The following is a 17,135-nucleotide window of genomic DNA, read 5'->3' as shown; positions in this document are numbered from 1 at the left end:
TAGAACTAATGAAGGAGATACATGCAGGATTGTGTGGATCTCATATTGGGTCTAGGCCTTTGCTGGGAAAGGTTTTGAGACATGGATTTTATTGGCCGAAGGCAGCTTCAGATGCAGTAGATCTGATCCAAAAGTGTGAAAATTGTCAAAAATGTGCAAGGGACCAAAAAGAACCTTTGTCATTGACTCAGTTAATACAACCAACCTGGCCATTGCAAAGATGGGGCCTGGACTTGTTAGGCCCACTTCCACCAGCACAAGGTAATTTGAAATATGTCGTGGTGGCTGTAGAATATTTTTCTAAGTGGATTGAAGCAAAACCTTTGGCTACAATAACTTCGGTTAGAGTCTAGAAATTCTTCTGGCAAAATATCGTTTGTCGCTTCGGCGTGCCGAAGGCTATAACTGTGGACAATGGAACACATTTTGATGCCAAAACTTTCAAAGATTTCTGTGACCAGATTGGCACAAAGATTCATTTTGCATCAGTCAGGCACCCAGAGTTAAACAGCCTGGTCGAAAGAGCAAATGGTATTATAATGACGGGAATAATGAAGTTAATCTTCAATCAACCCAGAGGAAAGTGGCCAGAAGAGTTGATTAAAGTGGTGTGGAGCCACAATACAACTATATCAAGGTCAAAAGGTTTTACACCACTCAAGTTATTGTTTGGTGACGAAGCTATAACCCCAGAAGAAGCTAAGGCAGGGTCAATTAGAACAGTAGCTTCGGCAGAGGACGAAGCTGATTATTCTATGGCAAAAGATGCTATAGAAGGGACCAGACTTCAGGCTGTGGAGAATATCAATAAATATCAAGCCAAAACAATAAAATGGCGTGACAGAAAAGTTCGGCTAAAAAACATTAAGCCAGGGCATTTGGTACTTCAGAGAGTGGCCAATCCAGACACAGTAGGCAAGCTACAGCAGAAGTGGGAAGGACCCTTTCTGGTGGTATCTTCGTCAAGACCCGATTCTTATAGATTGAAGGATATGGACGGCAACGACATTCCTAGATCTTGGAATGTGGATGAGCTTCGACGATATTATGTATAACTTGATGTAATCTTTTTCATTTTTCCTATGGCACCCTTTTCCTTTCCAAAGGGGGAGAAAGGTTTTTAATGGAGCCATAGTTTGTAATTTTTCCTTTCTTATTCAGCTCTACGAGAGCAAAATCCCCCAAAATTATGTAAAATGTAAAAACTGAGCATGCACCATCAAGTGCAGAAAAAGAGAAAAAAAACAGGAAGAAGCTCGAAAGTCATCCCTAAGGGGATGCAGAGCACGACGAAGCTACAAAAAGTCGTTCCCAAGGGAGCGCAACGTAAGTTTTCTGCTCAAAAGTCGTTCCCAATGGAATGCAGAGCCAAATACCGCTGAGATAGAAGGCGAAGAAGTTCAAAAGATGTTCCTAAGAGGATGCAGAACTTACACCGAAAAGTCAACGGTGATACTGCTGAAATAGAAGGCGAAGAAGTTCAAAAGACGTTCCTAAGGGAATGCAGAACTTACACCGAAAAATAAGCGGTGCAACCGAAAAATAAACGGCGAAGAGATTTCAGCTATTCCTAAGGGAATGAAGAGTTTTGATGTGGCTTCGTAAGCATGTGTCTGGACATTCATTTGCACAATACATCACATCATTCATTGCATTCATATACATTCATTTAGACATACATAGGATCATCATCATCATATCATACAAATACAGACAGTTGCTTCAGCTCTAATGATAAGGCTTCGGTGAAAGGAAAAGAAGCAGATTTATGCTTTGTTGTGTATGAAAAGAAGGGAAGGTGTTTTTCGCCTTCGGCTCAAAAAATACAAGTTTCGTCCACATCAAAGTAGTTCATACATGGACGGAAGGGTAAAAATATATTACAAGGTATGGACAAATTTATAGAGTAGTATCTCATTCTTAAATTACAATACTCTTTACAAGGATAATTCAAAAGTTTTTCTAAAGTTTTTTCATAGCAATGTCTTCGGCTTCATCACCATCCGCTAAGCTTCGAATCATCCACCAAGCTTCGGATCATTGCTCTTCGGCTTCGTCATCCTGTACATAACAAAGCGTTATAAGGTAAATTCAAGTTTCAAGGAAAAGGTAAGCACAAGGTATGAGTTTATTACCGGTTTGAGGTGACTTCGAGCTTCATCACCAGCCAAGCTTCGTCCACCCTTCGCCCAAATTTGAGTTACGAATTTGTTCCCAATGCTTCGGGCCAGGCCGGGGATGTCATTCAAGTCCGCTGGTGATAAGCTGAAGTTCGGCATGTTTAGAATATTCACGTGTGTGCATCCAGCCTTCATAAAAGCAATAGCTGTGCCACGAGAAGCTAGTAGAGCGCAGAAGTCACCATGCACAGCTATGACTTCATCAAGAGCATCAACTTCGCCTTCAATATGATCGAAGATGCCTGGCAGGTCTTCGGCTGAAGGTTTAAACTTTTCAAAACTGGCTCCAACTGAGTTGAAGACCTGCTTCAGTCGCTGCACGCAACGGTTGCCGAAGTTCAGACATTTATCTTGAAGTTCCTTCAATGACTTTTGCAAGTTCGAACTCTTTGCAACTTCAGCCTCAAGCTTTGCATCAAAATCCTTCTTCTCTTGTTCGAAGCTTTTTGATTTCGTGGAGAGTTCATTGTTTAATCTAGCAATCTCGGCTTGGGCTTCTGCCAGCGAACCCTCCATTGTTTGAATCACGAAATCCTTCTTCTCTAGAGCAGCTTCGTGTTCTTTAATTTTGCCCTCTAAGCCCTCAATTATAATCTCATTTTTCTTGTCCTCGAGGTCTTGTTGCATCCTCAAGGTTTTACTTAGTAGTAGACTCTGAAAAATAACCTTCATCAGAAGTAATCTTCATCTTGAAAACAACAAAAAGTTAAGGTAAGAACTTTACCTTGAAATTAGAATAAAACAAGCTACCGGCGATATGTTGCCGCCGGTATCTGCTGAGGTCGGGCTCAAGCTTTGGAAAGCCAACACTCTTCGCTAGAGTGCTGACAACCTTCGCTCAAGTCCAGTCTCGGAGACATCCTAAGCTCTCTTCGTCAACGTCACCGAAGAGCAATGCTCCTGGTTGATAGCCGCATGATATTGCGTGATCCCTCAGCTCTTTCTTCTCAGCCTTAGACAGCTTTTGACCAAGTATGTTTTGAAAATTAAAATCCTTTTCCGCCGAAGTATCCTCGGCAATCTCCTTCTCTTTCCCGGGCACTAGGGCCAGGGTCTCTTCGGTAGCTGTAGCAGTTTCTTCTGTGGCCATATCCAAAATCATCTTATCAATATCAGAAAATACGCCCTCAAGATTTGTGGCTTCGGCCGCCGCACCTTCGGCTGTTGTAGCTTCGGCGGGAGCAACTTCGGCAGCTGGTGTTTTTGACGCTAAGGCCGACAGTGGTGTTTCTTCAATAGCATCAATAACAGTAATAATTCGTCGCCTTTTTTCAGCAGGCTTCTGGATTGCCGCAGGCTCCTCCTTCTTCTGTAAAAGCTTCATCAGTTGTGGCCCTAGTGGACTTAGCTTGAGAGTTAAAGATTCGGTCATTACCTTTAAAATTTCCTCCACGTCAGCAGCAGGAGGCGTTGAAGGAGTTTCTTCCTCTATATCAGTTGTTTTTTGCTTCGCAGCCACAACTTTTCTTTTCTTTAGAACAGCCACCTTCGGCTCAGGGCTGGATTTTTTCTTTTTCAAAGCTTTCTCATCTTCTTCTATCATTCTAGCAGCTTGCCTCTTCATAACACTGACAACTCTTTTTCGCTTTGGCCCTTCGGCACCCTTGTTTAACCGTTCATAATCAGGGTATTCAAATTTCAGGGCATCCATTACTCGGTTCAGTCTTCGTTTCGGTCGGGTGCTAAAGGCCACGGTCATCATTTGATCTTCTTTCTTAATATAGTTGCCCAAAATTTCATTACACATAGATTCAATCATTTCTAACCATTATTGGCAAGGCTCTTTTAAATGTTTCTTGAACTTGAAGTGATAGGGCAGTCGAACAAGTTCATTCTTTTTCTTTTCTCCTTTAAGCTTCGGCATATTCCATTCCTTTAATGTCGGAAATACTCTATTGGCTAAGTATTCCTGCACCACATCTCTAGTACCGATATGCTCAGACACAACTCGGAATTCACCCACAGCTTCTCGGCATGGTGACCCTTGAAGCATGTCGCACAGGGGCCTAGTTAACCCGAAGGTTAGGTCCAGTGGGCTCTGAACTATCTTCTCCTTCTTCTCATCAACTTTAACATAAAACCACTCATTCTTCGAGCCGGTTGGCCATTTGGTGCGATAGCTGACCACCGGGGTCTTCATATCTTTGCGATAAGCAAAGTTGTAACAATTGAAATTCTCGTGTAGCCCATCTTCTCTAGCCTTCGTCTGATAATGAAGCTCATGCACCCGGCAGAAAGCTTCGGCAAGCGGGTCCACTCCTTGACTTCGGAGAGCCCAGATAAAGACGCTGAGCCTAACGATGGCGTTAGGAGTCAGCTGATGAAGATAAATTTCGAACTCTTATAAAACATCCCCAATCATTTCATGCAGAGGAAACCTTAATCCTGCTTTGAAGAAACTTCTGAAAACTACCACCTGATCATTTTCTGGCTTCGGAGTGGTTTCTTCCTCGCCAAAACAAATCAGCTTTTTCTCGGCTTCCCTGAAGTAGCCTAGCTTTAACATCATGGGCATATCAGCCTTAGTGACAGTAGACTTTCCAAAGTCCAAGTGGCTGGGTTTGGATGGCATGACGGTGTTATAATCTATCTCTTCTTCATCAGCATTACCCTCTTCAATGTCAGCCTGTTTAGCTTCGGCAGCAGGTTCACTTTCCTCAGAAGCACCCTCTGTCACAACCAGTCCCGATTGCCTCATTACTTTGGAGATTGGGCAGTCTCAGTAGCTTCAGCCTCCTCTCCGTCGCGCGTAATTCTAGCTGTTGAACGCACTCTGGCCATTTGATACTAAATTTCTCACGGTTTCGACGAAGTTGATGACTTTTTGCAATTTTTCCGAAGCTCCCTCTTATGACGAAGCTAGAACAAGACGATGCTTTGATTGTGAATACGATGAATAAGCTTCGGCTATGGTCAAATTTTTCAGCAGCACAACTGTGCAATAGTAATAAATGATGTGGTAACTTCACACCTACCCATCTGTTTATATAGTGCTGCAAGTGGGAAGGTGAAACGTCAAGCCACTCGCACATGCTGAACAGTCGCCCGCACCCACTGAACGGTGGACCACAATGCGCGAGAAGGTGAATCGCGAGATCGCGTGTACCCGTCGTATGGTGGGACTACCTCGCACTCAGAATATTTAATCGTTTCTCGACAACGAGCTCAGGGAAGGTGTTTTTCAGACCTTCGGCATTCCGAAGCCTAAGGGAATTTTTCACGGGTCGAGCTCGTAACGAAAAACAATCTGGCACCGTGAAGGGGCTACTGTTGGGGGTCTACTTCGTCGCCGAAGGTCCTGTAAGAAGAAACACCTTCGGAAGATCAACACAGAAGCAAAGTCGAAGCTACTATCCAGGGAGCTTCGGCATAGTGACACGCCTTGAGACGAAGGGTGGCACCGACTTAAAGATGAAAAGACTGATTAACCCATGTTAATCTGTATCATGATTGTAATCAGTTATAAAGGACATGAATGTAAATCCACACAGGTTGCATCCTGTGCCTATAAATAAATGAACAGTATCCCTGTACTGTTCACGCTGACCCGTATTCACTCGCGCGTCACCTGAATTTTCACCTTCTATCAAGACGAAGGTACAAATGTAATTCGATATTATTCATATTTGTTCATGTTAATATAATAAAAATATCTTAATGGTATCATATGATTATTCATGTTATTTTCCATGTTTCATATGCTTCTTCTTGTATTATTATAATACTAAGATGATGAAGGTACGCCCTTCATAACCTTCGTCTGAAGATCATTATATCCTAAGGGAGATAATGCTTCGAAGGATGAAGGTATTTAACCATTAATACTTTGTGTTGCCTTGTTCTTATCTCATAGCAGTTGAGAACAAGTCCCCAACAGGCACCTAGTTGGTTTTAGTGATTAATGACAACATAAGATTATTGTGACTAACGCATGTTTTGCAGATTATACGATAAGTGTAACACCCCGGGTTCCACAAACAACCCGGAATGCTACTGAACTACACTTCTGACATCCATATATAAAATTTCGGCAGCATTCCCTTTGCAAGATTGCATAAATAAGGGGGCAACAGGGTATAAACATATATCATGACAAAAACATACTAAGTATTATTAATCGGCTAGCAAGGGAAGATAAACATACGACCTGAACTGAATTAACCAGTGCGCACGACTATATAAAAAACAAACTTCCTTTGACAATAAGTTTCTAATTAAATCATGGCTGCGCCTGGCAGCGTTATTGTGAGAGTGTAAGTGGACGTGCTGCTACTCCCCTCATTCCCAACATGTATCAAGTACCTGCATTGAGTAATGCAAGAGTGAGATGACACATCTCAGCAAGTAAAATAATATCAAACTATTCAACCACATAAGAACATTGTTTTACCACCACTTGATTCCACAACCTTCTTATTACGAAGGTGCAGCACGTATACAACGTACAACACACCTAGTTACCACACCTCGCAGGTAGAAACCACAATAGTAACATAGTAATGTCACACTTCATATATTCCTCATGAATGCAAATGTCTGCAAATGCAAGGATGACTTCTGCCTTCATACCTCTAAGGATATGAAGCCGCATCGTACCCCTCCTCGGGCAACGTACGATGCTAAAAATGTACCGGTACGGTCGGACCATAAGATCACGACATAACTTCAAAATGCAAGATGGATGATGCGATGTGCATGATATGCCTACAACACTTCATATAACGTGATTCAAAAAGATACTTCAACTCCATCCAAGATGAGAATCAACCACATATATCATTACCAAATTATGATCATCCACAATATTAGACAATTGAGAATTAATACTTTCAAACCAATAAACTTCATCATAGAATTCAACGATTAATATAATTAAAACTTATGTATACTCAAAGACAGGGAATAGAATGCAAACCAAACGGTAGCAACCACCACTGTATTTACTTGCCTTTACCGGAAGTTCGGGCAAATCCCTAAGTACGATCCGGAAGTCCACCACCTGTTTTTGACACACAACTTAGTGCACCAATTTCACATAATCAGGCTCATAAGCGACGCCGCACCTACGCACAAACTCAAACCCCGCCGCGGGTTACATCTCTCCCCACACCCACCAAACTGCAGCAGGGCTGCTTAATAATTTCATAACTTTAAAATTATGACAGCAGTGGTAACAAACAAAAACTCCAGAGGCATCTACATAAAATTCCCCACAAGTTTTGTACATAATTTATAATTAAATTCCAACATCTAATTAGCCCAAAACAGTCCACAAGATGAACCCTGTAATCTGTTTTTTTGTCTTTTGGACAGCGACATACCAGGATTCAAACAGCGATATCTTTTAAAATATAATTCTAAATCAAGCGCATAAGTACTCATTGGAAATATAAGACAAAGTCCTACATTATTATCATACTGGTTAACACTAATTACCCACGAAAAATGCCCAGAAACTGCTAATACTACTGCTGTTCACTCACCTGAAAATCTGTTTTTTTGGACAGCAACATAACCGGATTCAAACAACAATATCTCCTAAATTATAACTCCGAATCGAGCGCATAAGTACCCGTTGGAAAGGTATGACAAAGCTCTACATGATTCACCCACTGATCCCCACTAATTACCCACGAAAAATTCCCAGAAATCCCTAGAACTACTGCTGTTCGCCCACCCACAAAATTTCAGGACAGCACCTCTACCGATTCAGATAGGTAAACATATAATCAATTGGATTACAACACAATTAAACAAGATACAATCTCAAAATCACCTTGAATCCTCCCCCTTTCCTCCCTTCTTCTTCCCTCCACCAAAATCCAATTGGAGACATGCACCAACGCGACGTAGATCCGAGCGGGAAAGGAATGGCACCTTGGAGAGAAGGGCTTGAGGAGGGGGCGGCTAGGGTTTGATGGGGGAGGTGGGGTGGCGGCTGCAAATGGGTGGAGGAGTGAGAGGGGCGTCCTCCAAGCCTAGAGAGAGGGGGGCGGCTGCACAAGAGAAAGGGGAGGGGGGGTGGCTGAAAAAAATCCCAAGGGATTAAGGGAGGGGCGGCTAGGGTTAGGGGAACTAGTGGGCCGGATCAAGAACCACGACCCAACTCATTCACACGTCAACCCCCGACCCCCCCCCCCCTAGCGCATGAGTCTAACCAAAATTCTACTATTTTACTTGTGAATGCTTCCCCAAAAATTCCCAACCCCAAAAGCGTACCACCCGAAAGAAAAAAGGAAAAAAGAAACAAGGAAAGAATAAACTCCAACTTCTCTTCTTTGCAAACTGGGTATCACACTCTACCCCCCTTGAAAAGAATTCGACCTCGAATTCTGACGCTTCTATCAGAACGACCAAAGGAAAGATCAGCGACGACAAAAACTCACCCCATAACAAAAAGTTCGGGGTACTTTTGCCGCATCAGCTCCTCGAGCTCCAAGGATTCTAGGATACGCAGCAGATGACACTCTAGAGTCAGGTCTTGCTACATGGGAATCGACTCTAGCTCGATTTATTGATCTGGATTCTGCAAATACTTTCTCAACATAGAGACATGGAATACATGGTGTACACTGATCATAGACTCCGACAATTGCATGTGCTAAGCCAAGCTGCCAACTCGGGCTAAGATAGTAGACGGTCCTATATACCTCGGACAAAGCTTTCCTGACACCAAATCAATCTTGACACATGCAAGTACTTCAATGAATATATATATTAATGCAATACATACGGTGCTCCTATAGCCTAAACCAAACTTATTCAAACAAGAGTAACTTCAAAAGACCAATTTAATGCTTGCATATTTCTAGACAGCAGCACAACAGTTAATTGTTTTGCTCATAACTCACAAAATATACATCCAAAGTAGTAAACTAGGACTTTATGGAAAGCTTACAAAGTCCACTATACCCTTGGTATTATCATCACCACAAGATTTGACACTTAGAAAGTCCAAACAATGCAAAACGTAAATTTTGTCCAGACTTGGACAGAATTCAACTACTCACTTCAAAAATCCATAATTGGAGTCTCAGTCATCCAATTGAGGCGCTCCTAGACTTTTTAGGAAGCTAGTAAAATTGTCTATATCTCATTTATAAACATATTAGGTTAATTCAATGCATATCAAGATCAAAAGACATAAGAAAGGCTTTGCTGTCCAAATTTGGATAGATTCAAAGATTCCACTTAAAACAGTTGTAGCTTAACTTATAGGTCACCAAAAAAAGTAATCCAAAATTTGTTGAAAAGATTAAGAAAAGTACTACAACTTCTTTATAATTTATAATAAGTTATTCGAAGTTTAAATTGGGCAAACAAGGTTAGCTTCGAAATCTGTACAGAATCTGCACAGATTTCAAGACTGGACTTGAGAAAATCATAACTCCCAAACTACTAGACCTATGGTCATGAAAGTTTTACACAAGTAAGATAAAGAAGTTGGCTACAACTTTTATATATAACATCTCTACATAAAATATGGTTTACTTCATTGAACTAGCTGCATAACTAAAACTGGTCATGCAGTCCCAACAGCAAGCAATAGATTTTGTCAAGTTCATTACTCTTCTAAGATTAAGCGTTCATTGAAAGATTAATAACTTTAGGTTCTTCATTACGAGACACCTAGCACAAATATAAGTATAGAAGCAATATGATAACTTTTTAAATCATTTAAGCCTAATCTCACATCATGCAAACAAGAATCAATTTAAGCATGTTATGTCCGCCCACATATTCATCCAAGCACATTCTATACATTATATCATAACTCCCTGCAGCTAACAAAATTTTGCAAATATAAACTCATTGAAAACATTATAACATTCCCTAGAACTTTTATTATAATGAGTGTCTCGGAATTGGTTTCCAAACCGATAAAACAATGCAACTCTTTTGTTGCAAAACTGATAGGATTGAAACAATGGACAACTAAAATTCAAAAACCTATAACTCCTGCTATACTCAACTTAAACTACAACGAACACGCGTTGGAAAAGTTTTGAAAATTGTCCATGACTTTTGCAATAAAGTTGCACCCAAATTTATCCTTATAGCCCTCAACTCTGCATGACCTACAGCTAAACTCAGCCTGAGATACTGCACATTAGAGATTCGACTTATATCCGGGCAACCACCTCTCCAAATCTATTTAACAGACAGTTACAAGTAAATACCCATTAAAAAGGTACTGAAAAGACCTACAAGTTTTGCTTAAAGAGAATTCACAAATTTGGGCTCTGCAACTATCAAAACGCGGTCGATTTATTGGTGATTATAACGACGCCTAAAGTTCAGACACAACAGTGCAACAACTTCAGAGCAACCTAACTCCAATTATATGCAATGAGAATTAGAAACCAATACTCTTTGAAAAGATCATGAAATTACTAAAACTTTCATAATCCACAAAGACCAAATTATACCGTCTTCAATGTCTACTCTTCCATACAAAATTAAAGACTCACTCTGCTAGAGACACCAACAAGGATGTTTTAAGAAACCCATATCTCTCAAATGTTTAGACCAAACATGGTGATTAAGCATCCTATGGAAAGATGAAGAAACATACTACAATACATTCTAGATAAGTGAAGCCTGATTCAGCCTCCAACTACTTTAAAATGCCTCCCAAAACCAAACAACACATTATCAACAATAAAAAAACAATATAAAATGAAACCCAAGTCATTGGCAGGTGCAATCAACACTAGGATTTTCCACTACCAAACTGGGATGCAACTCCACAAAGTCTTTAAATAACACTCTACCAAATAGGTTAGAACACTAAGCACAACAATCAATGAATTCAACAACCTCGTTTGTTAATGCCACTAAGGTCAAACATCCATGTATCAACAATGTATGAAACACCTGACATACCCGCCTCCAGCACTATAAAACATGGTTGTTATTACACTAGAATCCAACTACTAGAAATCTCCAAAACTATTCTGTTGACGTGAAGCAAATGGTGCTCATGTCATATAACATCTTTTTCTCCTCTCAAAAGAGATAAATTTGCAATACTCATAAAGCAATGGAGGGATAACAACAAGAAAAACTAATGTACTTCTTAACACAGACTCATGCAAAAGCTTCATAAATATTACTTTCAACACTAAAATAATAACACGATACTATGCTCAACAGGAGTAATTGGACTTCAATAAGACAATCCACCTAACCAAACTACCTTGATTAACCTCACATACAACAATACCTCCTATTATTGCACTTGAACAATTTGTACCTCGTGATGTCATAGGATGACTTCAAAGTAGTAGACATACATGATCTATCAAACCATCATTCATATAAAAAAAATCTCCATCTGATGCAACAACCACATCATTATAGAGATAGATGACTAACAAACATAAGCAACTTCCAGTTAAACATTGACTTTCTTTAAGATAAAGCGGTCCAAATAATAATTCAACAAGCATGCATAGAGAACTGATCATATAAAAAACTACCATATATCATCGACGATTAAAAACAATATAAAACGGGTTGTCCATATCGTCCACATGACTAGCCTCCAACAAATAAAAATTATGCATAACCTTTTTGGCTATAGAAACAAACCATAGAAGGAAAACATGCATGCCTCTTCAACTATAATATAGACATAAAATCCACTTGAAATCACCCTATTTATTATTAAAGATAAGGTTGCACACAATAAGAAAACCTATCATGTAAACATGGTTGAACTTATCTATCCACGTCATCTTACAAATTCACTTGAGTTCTACCAGTCTCAAGATTTCATAGACAGTACAACATTGCCTTTGCTCTATGGAGACAAACCTATTGTACTCTAAGATCAAGTTGGCAAGTAGCAAACACTAGCCAAAAAAAGGTGAGGTGTAAAGCATTGCTCGCATGGAAATATTACATTGATAAGTTGGGTTGTAACCCAACAGTCAATCAAACTCAACAACACCATAAAACTACATTGTATAGTTTTTCACACTACACCAAGTCGGATTAGATCCTCTATACACAAGCTCAATAAACAATCGGACCTACAAGTACTAGAACCCAAGAATCCTTTTGGAAAAAAACGTCCACAGTCAAGCATACAGAAATGTATGATAGTAATAGCTCAGAGATTAGTAAACATTGCATCAAAAAAAACATCATGACGATATGTATATAAAACAAGTACATTAGTAGCTTCACTTGCATAATAATTTCAATAACAACCACATCAAGAAACCAATATTAAATAGAAGTAACATATCATATCAAGCATTACGTCATTAACGACATACCCCATCAAACCATAAAGGGATTTGGAGTAAGGAAATTCTAGTCATCTATACAATAAAATACTAATATGAAAGATATATGAACTCATACCCTTCCTATATGTGCAAGTGTGTCAAATTTATCTTCAAATTGCGTAGAATCTAAAGCCTATGCTCTGATACCAACTGTAACACCCCGGGTTCCACAAACAACCCGGAATGCTACTGAACTACACTTCTGACATCCATATATAAAATTTCGGCAGCATTCCCTTTGCAAGATTGCATAAATAAGGGGGCAACAGGGTATAAACATATATCATGACAAAAACATACTAAGTATTATTAATCGGCTAGCAAGGGAAGATAAACATACGACCTGAACTGAATTAACCAGTGCGCACGACTATATAAAAAACAAACTTCCTTTGACAATAAGTTTCTAATTAAATCATGGCTGCGCCTGGCAGCGTTATTGTGAGAGTGTAAGTGGACGTGCTGCTACTCCCCTCATTCCCAACATGTATCAAGTACCTGCATTGAGTAATGCAAGAGTGAGATGACACATCTCAGCAAGTAAAATAATATCAAACTATTCAACCACATAAGAACATTGTTTTACCACCACTTGATTCCACAACCTTCTTATTACGAAGGTGCAGCACGTATACAACGTACAACACACCTAGTTACCACACCTCGCAGGTAGAAACCACAATAGTAACATAGTAATGTCACACTTCATATATTCCTCATGAATGCAAATGTCTGCAAATGCAAGGATGACTTCTGCCTTCATACCTCTAAGGATATGAAGCCGCATCGTACCCCTCCTCGGGCAACGTACGATGCTAAAAATGTACCGGTACGGTCGGACCATAAGATCACGACATAACTTCAAAATGCAAGATGGATGATGCGATGTGCATGATATGCCTACAACACTTCATATAACGTGATTCAAAAAGATACTTCAACTCCATCCAAGATGAGAATCAACCACATATATCATTACCAAATTATGATCATCCACAATATTAGACAATTGAGAATTAATACTTTCAAACCAATAAACTTCATCATAGAATTCAATGATTAATATAATTAAAACTTATGTATACTCAAAGACAGGGAATAGAATGCAAACCAAACGGTAGCAACCACCACTGTATTTACTTGCCTTTACCGGAAGTTCGGGCAAATCCCTAAGTACGATCCGGAAGTCCACCACCTGTTTTTGACACACAACTTAGTGCACCAATTTCACATAATCAGGCTCATAAGCGACGCCGCACCTACGCACAAACTCAAACCCCGCCGCGGGTTACATCTCTCCCCACACCCACCAAACTGCAGCGGGGCTGCTTAATAATTTCATAACTTTAAAATTATGACAGCAGTGGTAACAAACAAAAACTCCAGAGGCATCTACATAAAATTCCCCACAGGTTTTGTACACAATTTATAATTAAATTCCAACATCTAATTAGCCCAAAACAGTCTACAAGATGAACCCTGTAATCTGTTTTTTTGTCTTTTGGACAGCGACATACCCGGATTCAAACAGCGATATCTTTTAAAATATAATTCTAAATCAAGCGCATAAGTACTCATTGGAAATATAAGACAAAGTCCTACATTATTATCATACTGGTTAACACTAATTACCCACGAAAAATGCCCAGAAACTGCTAATACTACTGCTGTTCACTCACCTGAAAATCTGTTTTTTTTGGACAGCAACATAACCGGATTCAAACAACGATATCTCCTAAATTATAACTCCGAATCGAGCGCATAAGTACCCGTTGGAAAGGTATGACAAAGCTCTACATGATTCACCCACTGATCCCCACTACAATGCAGAAATTGGGCTTCAACAAGTGAAAACACCTCGAAAGATGAACATTGATGAAATGGCTAAGGAAGGACACAAAAGGGTCATTGTATCCTAGATCTAAGTGTCGAAGGAGTCGTTGGACACTTAGTTTAGTAATAGGGCCTTTTATTTACTTTTAGCCGTACTACAAAGGGGGGTTTTGGATGAATAACTTGACCTAGTGTAACACCCTTGGTGTTACTGCCACTAAAATTTGAGCATAACATCATAAGCATTAGCATATCATGTGATTGTTACACTTAGAATGCAATCCCTAGGCAAAAATTCAAATAAGTTGTATTGATGTGACATTTCATGGGTAAAACCCTAGGGTAGGGTACTTAACCTTAAATGGAGCTTAGGGTGTCAATAAGGCCCAAATAAGTTAAATTCTAAAACTCATAAGAAATAATCATAAGATATCCCATCTAATGAACTCAAGAAGCATCCAAACCCTAGAAATGTCAGAAACCCTAAATAGACCCCTAGGAAAGCCCTAAATAGAAACCCTATGGGGTTATATGCAAATGTTGCCCACTTTTGGACCTAAGTGCAAAAGCCATGTAATTAGGGTACCTCAAGTCATATGGTTCACATGTTTTAAGATTTGTAAATGAAACCATGAGATTTGGGCCTAATTGTAAAAAGGCCACTCTAGTGCTCATGTATGGCTAAGTCTGAAAATCATTGAAGAAGGCTGACTTTGGGGCCCTGTAGATTCAAAAATACAAAGATTTTGCCTAGGGTCAACACATCAAAAGTCTAGAGCTACTATAGTAGTACAAGTTTGCTTAAGAGATTAAGCATTGTGTTATACAAAAAATGGAGAAAAGTCAGCTCAAAGTTGGGATGTCAGTCAATTTTAAAACTGAAACATGGCCACCAGTGCCACTGGCCAAACTTTGGGGCCAAATTAGAATAAGATCTATTGCTCGATTGAGGGTAGTTGCCACAGTCGATTTGTAGCTAGATCATAGGGCTACAGGTTTGCTACAAACGGATTAGCAAGTTCTTACGCGAAAATTCAAGATCTAGGCACCACAAATCTGTCTGTCAGGCGCTCTGAACCAGGTATTCAATGGTACAGTATTCAGATCAGATCAGATCAATTCAGCTCATCCCACCACCGGTGATCTCGCGCCGGGATCCTCGTCACCGTTGCGATTCGGGCTCAGTAATGTACCGAATGTGGCTCAGGATGGTAAATATCATCGTATGGATGAACTTGAGCTCATGTTCCCTCCGGCCATCGTGTCCCACCACGGTCGATCGTGCTGGCATCACCGGATTTCACCATTATCCGGCCAGACCATGCGTCTTGGAGGGTTAACACGTCGCTGTGAATCGGTATTACAAGCTCGTCCATCGTCGGTGAGCCCGCCACGATATCCTCCACGAATCATTTGCGCCCGTGACCTCTTTCTTCTCCGACTGCCACCGTGCCAACCCAAATTCACGCGGCATCGCCCCCGGAGCCTATAAATTGAGTGTGTCGTTGGGTCCATAGGATAGTCAAGCACCCAATCCACCAAGCCGTGCCTCCAATTACTCACCAGAGCTCGCCAATTTGGAGTTTTCCCCAAACCGGTCTAAACACCGCCGCGTGAACACCTCGCCGTGGCTAGCTCATCTCAGGTCCGTTCATGCCCTCTATTCACTTGTTTCAGTGCTCTGATGTGCTCCTGGTACTCTCTGACCTGTCCAATTAAGCTAGGACCCATAGGATCACCGGGAACACATTGAATTGTCCATTGATCGCACGGTCACTTTGGACAGAGCGATTTAGGGTTAGAACTCTGCAATTGATGGAGGGGAAATGGTTAGTAGGAGTCGAATTTGGTGTCAACCACGCGGGAACACTGGTAGTTGAGTTATCCGGCCGGTATAGGTCCGCCGGAGCTCGGTTCTCCGCCGTGCGACATCGCGGACCTCGGGATGTAAAGGAATAGAAGCGAGGGGGTGTATTTGCAAGTGTCAGTGAGACAAACAAATAGTGTGCGGGTTCCTTACTAGATTTTCAAACCGTCGAGGTCCTCTATGTAAAACCGCCGCGCGGGCACGCGCGCGGGGGCGTATTCCGCCTAGGCTGGGCTGTATTGGGCCAGATTCAACCAAGAACTGTAGCACCTTTCTCTTTTTCTTTTTCTTCTGGACTTAGAGAATTCCTAGAAAATTATAGAAAAATGCTAAAAATACCACACCAATTTTGCTAGGCTCCTAATTTTCTATAGTATTTAATAAAAATAATTTCATGATTTTTAGTTCCAATATGGAATTATGGGATATTTAAAATAGCCAAAACCCATACTTCTGGAATTTTAGAGATTAATTAATAATCCCAAAATTCACCAAACTTTTTACATAAGCTTTAAATATTATTTAGAAGCCTTGGGTAAATTTTGGTATGATTTGGACCATGTTTGGTAACTAGAACCCAAAACCCTAGTCCCCTGCCCTATGAACTTCACTATAGACTCCAAAAACCATAATTTCCCGGAGATCTGTGAAGGAAAATTATATTCAAGACTTAAGATAATATACTTTTGTTATCTTTGCACTTTCATGAGCATTCATGATTATATATGCCTTTATATAGAAAATGAAGAAGAGATAGAAGTTGAAGAAGAGAGGATTACACCACCACCACCTGAAGAACCCCAGGCAGGAAACTGCTTCTATTTTGACATCTGTGGAGTAGATCCTGACTCACCTATCACACAAGGAAAGCCTCGGTGCATTTACCACCTCCTTGCTATTTTGAAATCTTTCTCACTTACTTGATGCATTAGGTGATAGGAGTTGTGTGTTAAACCA

This window comes from Zea mays, chromosome 2 (assembly GCF_902167145.1).
Source record: "Zea mays cultivar B73 chromosome 2, Zm-B73-REFERENCE-NAM-5.0, whole genome shotgun sequence".
Taxonomy (NCBI): domain Eukaryota; kingdom Viridiplantae; phylum Streptophyta; class Magnoliopsida; order Poales; family Poaceae; genus Zea; species Zea mays.
This window is presented reverse-complemented; position numbering follows the sequence as displayed.